Consider the following 6,678-nt stretch of genomic DNA (forward strand, 5'->3'; position numbering starts at 1 on the left):
GTCCTACCAAGCCTTGCCACCGGTTCTGTGCCGTTTCACCCAAGTTACCAAAGACAGACTGGTTGCTAGGGAAATTAAAAAGATTGCAGTTGTTAGGCAGTTTACATAGTAACCAGATTGTCAGCCATGACTCAATGTTAATTTAAGGCTGGATTATCACCGAGCTGGGAAAAATCAATCTCGCCATGCCATCCGCTTGTAATGCCCAATAGTCCGGCATCGTAACTTGTGACAATTGATTTCTACCAGGGATGGAAAGCAGACAACTCCCATCGGATCCCCAGGATGCAGGTGATACCTCTAGACTTAGTTCAGTGCCTTTAGGGTCAGGTAAGCTCAGTGACCGCACAGGAGGGGCAGATCATGCCCCCGCTGTATTTTCAGGGTGGGGGGGGCCGTACCCCTGTGACAGTATTGTGGGGGTTCTCCAGTCCTATATAAACACAGCTTAATCATTGTAAAATGAAATGTTCTGCATCTTTCCAATATATTTTGTGTTTCAGTTCCTGACCATTTTCATCTCTGCTTGCTGTCAGTGAATAAGAACAACCATGTTTAGAACCAGAGGCTGGAAACCCGTCCTCAACTGACACAAGGCTCACCACAATAGAGTCCTGCTACAATGCGACGAGCCAGGGTTCTGTTCAATGACAGCAAGCAGTGATCTTGAAAATTGTGAGACATTCAAACACAACTTTTATTAGAAAGTTATAGGACTGGTGATTACAATGATTTTGATTTATTTCTATAAACCTGGACAACCCCTTTAGGGTCAGTACAAGCTATTGTTCTCTGTTAGCTGCCCTCCACTGGAGTAATATACCAGGCACATTTCTCCTTCGTCTGCCCCCTTCTCCATATATCAGGGGATGCTTCATATAATATCCGGTTATTTCTAGACACCAGCAGGTCCGGAATTTTGCAGAATCTTCTACATCAGTATCATGTGACCTGACACGGCGCCCGGGTTTATTCCGGATCACTGGTGTCTGAGCGGTACCAGTTCACCAGGTGAGTCCGGCAAATGCCTTATTTATTGCCGTTGGTCCATAGAGTACACGATATATATATATATATATCGTATAATATATAGAAGTGCACCTGTCTCCTACACAGCAGAGGCCGCCATATTAGGACTACGACCGCAGTGATGTCATCATGAGCTCATCAGCAAAGGCGTAGTCCAAAACGGTGCCCTCCACTTTATCTTGGTGCCAAGTGTTTTTTTTTTTTCTTATAGGCATGGCGCCACCTTGAGGTTAAATGTAGTCTGTTGAAAAGGTTCCTGTAAGCACTGCGCCACCTAGTGGTCAAAAGGTGTAAACGCGCCTTTAAAAACAGCGCCACCTAGCAGTCAAAAGATAAAAAGGCTTTTATAAGAGCTAACCCACTTTCCAATCAAAAGGCGTCCGTAAGTGCTGTGCCAACAAGGTGAAAAGGGCTGACCATAGCGCCACCTTGCAGTTGGAAGGTGAACAGGCTCCGGATTGTCTCTCTGGCAGCCTGCAGCCCCCCCCTGCTGTGTGTAGGAGATAAGTGCACTTGTGAATGTCTGTTTGGCGTTGGGTTTAAGGGGGTCCTCCACAGCCAATGTATACAAACGGGGAATGCTTTGTCCTGTCTATATCTGCATAGGACATCTCCAGCGGAGACTAAGCCGTGGCCTTAGCAGGGATAAAGTTATCCGGAGATGGCGGTTTTGGCCAAGTATGAGTATTTTTCCACGTCCCGACATCGGTTGTAGGAGGGAGCGGTCGCAGTGATCATGTGACTTGTATGTATTCTAGAGAATTGCTCTTTTAAAGCCCATCTGTGACAACCTTTTTCCCGTCATTGGGGCTGTACCTCCCCCAGACATGTCAGAGCCACAACAGGTTAACCCTTCAGAGTCCAAACGTGTCATTTGTTTCTTACAAATTGGGTTGGATTTCCTCATCTCAGCACTTAAAGCCTTAAAGATGACCTTTATATTTTTCCACGCTACTAAAATATATATATATAGATATAAGCCGTTTATTTTTTATTACATATTAGAACGTTACGGTCACGTCCGTATATAATGTCGCCTTCGCCTTCACCTACCCCCCCCCCCCCACGTTGAGAATTTAAGTGCCGCGGAATCACTAGGAGGGGATGACTACACAGGATCACTATATTCCCCTGCAAAGGAAAGGGACTAGCTACAGCGGATATGTCAGAGCCTATGCTCGGCTCCTTGTACTGCCCCCTGGTGGCCATTGGGAAGTCCTAAATCCTGTGTATTATGAACGTGCATTTAGGATCAGACTTAACGCCCCTTCATTCCTTTTTTTCATAACCTCCACACTTCGTAGAGTGCCGAGTTCCCCTATAATTTCCTTGGGTGTCAGTACCCATTGCCTTTGGAACTCAAAGCATCGTTCATGGGGGGGCAGGGGTGACAAGCTCCTTTACAACAGTGGGAAACGCTCCGCGTCACGTATGTGAATGATGGAGCTGGTCGTGGATACAGCACCCCAAAATGTCCCAGGATGGGAGTGATTGTCGAACTGCTCCAGACAATTAGCCGTATACTGATAGAGGGTAGCAGGGTGAGGCTGCCCGTACATGTAGTGGTTCTCGACACACACCGTTCCCAGCCGGGCATCGATTACCGCAGCTCGGCTGCATCGTGTACCGACCCCCTTCACAAGACTTTCTGCACTTGAAAACCATTTTGGTCAAAAGAGGGCCAAAATTCTGTGCCAATTAATTTTTCTTAAAGGTACATCCACACGTAGCGGAAACACCAAGAAAATTCCACAGCGTATTACAGTAGCCGCAAAGTGAACAAATCTCAACCAAACGCTGCAGAATTTACGCACAGAAAACCCGGTCAGAAATTCTGCTGTGTATAGATTTACCCTTACGTTTTCCTCATCCAGAGCTCCAAATTCCCTGCCTCGCCCTAGTTCCATGATAAAATTCCTCCGCCTGCAGCCACCACTAGAGGGAGCTCACTACATAACGATTATACATAGACTCCATAAGTGTGCAGTGAGCTCCCCCTAGTGGTGGCTGCAGGCAGAATGTTATTGTGGCACTGTCTATACAGGGGATTAGGAAGTTGTGATCGCGCCATTTGCAGAAATCTCAAAATGAATTGAATTCTCCCCTTTGAATCCCGGCTGCTACAGGCAAATACGTGGATGAAAAGCGTAGGGACAAAGTACTAACTCTTCACTATAGACAGGGCGGGTGTATCTGGGTAGGGTCAGTCGGGTTCTCTTAGGTGATCGCAAACAATTGCCCTTTTTGGGGTACACTGGGTAGCGATCTAAATAGAAATGCTGCTCTCCTAGGGGGGTGGGATTCTCTAGATACCTGTACCCCACTTATTTCTTACACCCGACCCCCTCCCCAAAGTCACAGCGGATTTAGTATAAAGAATTCATTTTAGAAACATTTGCAACTGCAGAATCGCTGTAAAAACCACGACGACTGCTTTGCCGCGGAAAAGCTGCGATTCCTCCGCTAAAACCACAACTAAAAAAGAAAAACTTATACTTACCCAGAACACTCTGCTCCTGCGTCCAGCCCGGCCTCCTGGGGTGACGTTTCATCCCATGTGACTGCTGCAGCCAATCACAGGCTGCAGTGGTCACATTGGATGAAACGTCATGCCAGGAGGCCGGGCTGCAGAGGGATGTGTCGCCAGGGCGAGGGGTAAGTATAGGTTTTTGGGGGGTTTTTTTCAGTTCTGTTTTCCGCAGCGGACATTGCGGGCAAAAAAAACTGCACCACAATTTGGAATTCCCTGAGGCGACCAGGGCGGATACGTTGTGTACTTTTACGCAGTGCGGCCGCCCTGTGTGAACAGAGCCGCATAAATAGACGTGCTGCGGATTATAACGTCGCACTGCGGATGAATTTCACCTGGATTTTAGCCGCAGCATGACGATTCGGTTTGTCATCCGCGTTGCTGCTGCTGTAAACGCTGCAGATTGGAAACTCCGCAGCATACGCGGCCTGTGTGAACACACCCTTAGGCCTAGTTCAGAGTATTTTGGCGCTGTTTTTGACTCGGAAACCACGCCCAAAAAATTTCTAAAATCGAGTTTTTATTCATTTCAATGGGAAGTGGAGGTGTTTTTTCCCGTGATTCCGTTTCTGAAGTCATTAGGAGGCAGAGAAATAATTTTTTTGCCCGCGATACTCAATGGTCGTGGCCGAAAATGCCGCGAAATACGTGGAAAAGAAAGTGCAGGCAGGTCAAAATCGGTCTCAAACTTCCTAAAGGAATTTTGAGGCAGATTTTCCTGCCTGCAAAAAACCCAGTGTGAACAGGGCCTTAGAGCACCTATTCCTCGGTGATGGTACAATTGTTAGAGGTATTCCCAAAATAATAAATTAGGTGCTAATTTAGGATTTTGGGAATACTCCTTTAAGGTACTAAGCACAGGAGTCAGAGGTCCCCAAAATCTAGATCTTCTGTGTCAGTGATATAGGACTTGGAGCTCTGAATTAGAAAAATGGCGCTCCGACCGATATAAAAATATATTAAGAAATTAATCAGCGCTGAATGTGGGAACTGAAGATGTCGATGGAAGGGGCGATACGTCCGGAGTCCGGAAACCTCTAAGCTGTTATTACCTATTTGTAAATGGTACAGATTTAATGAATTAAAGGGGAATTCCACCTATAGTTCTCTCCTGTCTGAGACGGCAAGAGAAATAAGTAGCACCTTCAAAGAAGGGCTTCATCTCTATGGAATAGTCGGCGCGGGGGGAGGGGCCCAACTCCTAGACTTGCCGTGTGACGTGGCAGAAGATAACTCCAGGTGGTGTTCCCCTTTAAGTGGTCTTGTCATGTGATCATCTCGCTCTTCAGTCGTTTGTATCCGTAGAACCGGTTCTACGGCGCCGCTGACACCACACAGTTCCACACTTTAAAGAAAAACCCGCAAGTCTTGGCAGTAGAGAAGTTGTAGAATTCAGGACGAGCCCTTCCATGGTCAGTTTATTACAGGCAGAGTTCTCTTTTATATAGAATACGCAGACATCGGCCCCCACATGTATATCTTATACAACAGGCCTGTATGGAGCCAGTAGCGTCGTCCTCGCACTGTGGACCAATCACTGACATTGTAGCACTTTGATATAAATAGTTTTTGGTCGATTAGCGGAAATCAATTTGTTTTGTAATACGGGGGGGGGGGGGGGGGGGGGGGGGGGGGGGGGCTTGGCAGAAATGTTCTATTTTTTGGTTAAAAGAGTGAAGTTTGCTAAATAAACATTTACTAGAGGACACGGTGTCGGCTCATTTATCTGTGGAAAGATGGCGGCCGACGGCAGAGCCGGGACCAATACAGAGGTGACCACTGGGGACGAGACATTGGATGCGATGTAGCGCTGGTTCTCCTAAACATTCTACATACCACTGAACACAAGGGGCTGGACGGCACCGGGGACCCAGACGCCCTGGACGGCACCGGGGACCCGGACGCCCTGGACGGCACCGGGGACCCGGACGCCCTGGACGGCACCGGGGACCCGGACGCCCTGGACGGCACCGGGGACCCGGACGCCCTGGACGGCACCGGGGACCCGGACGCCCTGGACGGCACCGGGGACCCGGACGCCCTGGACGGCACCGGGGACCCGGACGCCCTGGACGGCACCGGGGACCCGGACGCCCTGGACGGCACCGGGGACCCGGACGCCCTGGACGGCACCGGGGACCCGGACGCCCTGGACGGCACCGGGGACCCGGACGCCCTGGACGGCACCGGGGACCCGGACGCCCTGGACGGCACCGGGGACCCAGACGCCCTGGACGGCACCGGGGACCCAGACGCCCTGGACGGCACCGGGGACCCAGACGCCCTGGACGGCACCGGGGACCCAGACGCCCTGGACGGCACCGGGGACCCAGACGCCCTGGACGGCACCGGGGACCCAGACGCCCTGGACGGCACCGGGGACCCAGACGCCCTGGACGGCACCGGGGACCCAGACGCCCTGGACGGCACCGGGGACCCAGACGCCCTGGACGGCACCGGGGACCCAGACGCCCTGGACGGCACCGGGGACCCAGACGCCCTGGACGGCACCGGGGACCCAGACGCCCTGGACGGCACCGGGGACCCAGACGCCCTGGACGGCACCGGGGACCCAGACGCCCTGGACGGCACCGGGGACCCAGACGCCCTGGACGGCACCGGGGACCCAGACGCCCTGGACGGCACCGGGGACCCAGACGCCCTGGACGGCACCGGGGACCCAGACGCCCTGGACGGCACCGGGGACCCAGACGCCCTGGACGGGACATTGGACAGTTAAAATACCATTGGTCACAAGGGGTTGGACACTACGCACAATGTACTACTACCGGTAGTTCTCCTTGTATTAGACACTTATACCACTGGGCACAAGGCATTGGACACTACACAAAATTTACCACTCCCTGGTGCTCCATTCACTAAACATTGGATATACCCCCGCACACTGGTAATAGAGATAATACCACGGGGGCACAAGGTGTTGTAAGCAAGAATCAATATACCACCGCGGCTCTGTACTAAGCACTACACATGGCACCGGCTCTATAGACCCGACGTATCACAGGGCGACACGCACTCTATACATCACATGTTCTATTTGGTTCTTTACAGGACACAATTCATTTCCATTAAGGAGCTTCCAGCCCTACAAAATCCAA

Source organism: Rhinoderma darwinii, chromosome 13 (assembly GCF_050947455.1).
Source record: "Rhinoderma darwinii isolate aRhiDar2 chromosome 13, aRhiDar2.hap1, whole genome shotgun sequence".
Lineage (NCBI taxonomy): Eukaryota > Metazoa > Chordata > Amphibia > Anura > Rhinodermatidae > Rhinoderma > Rhinoderma darwinii.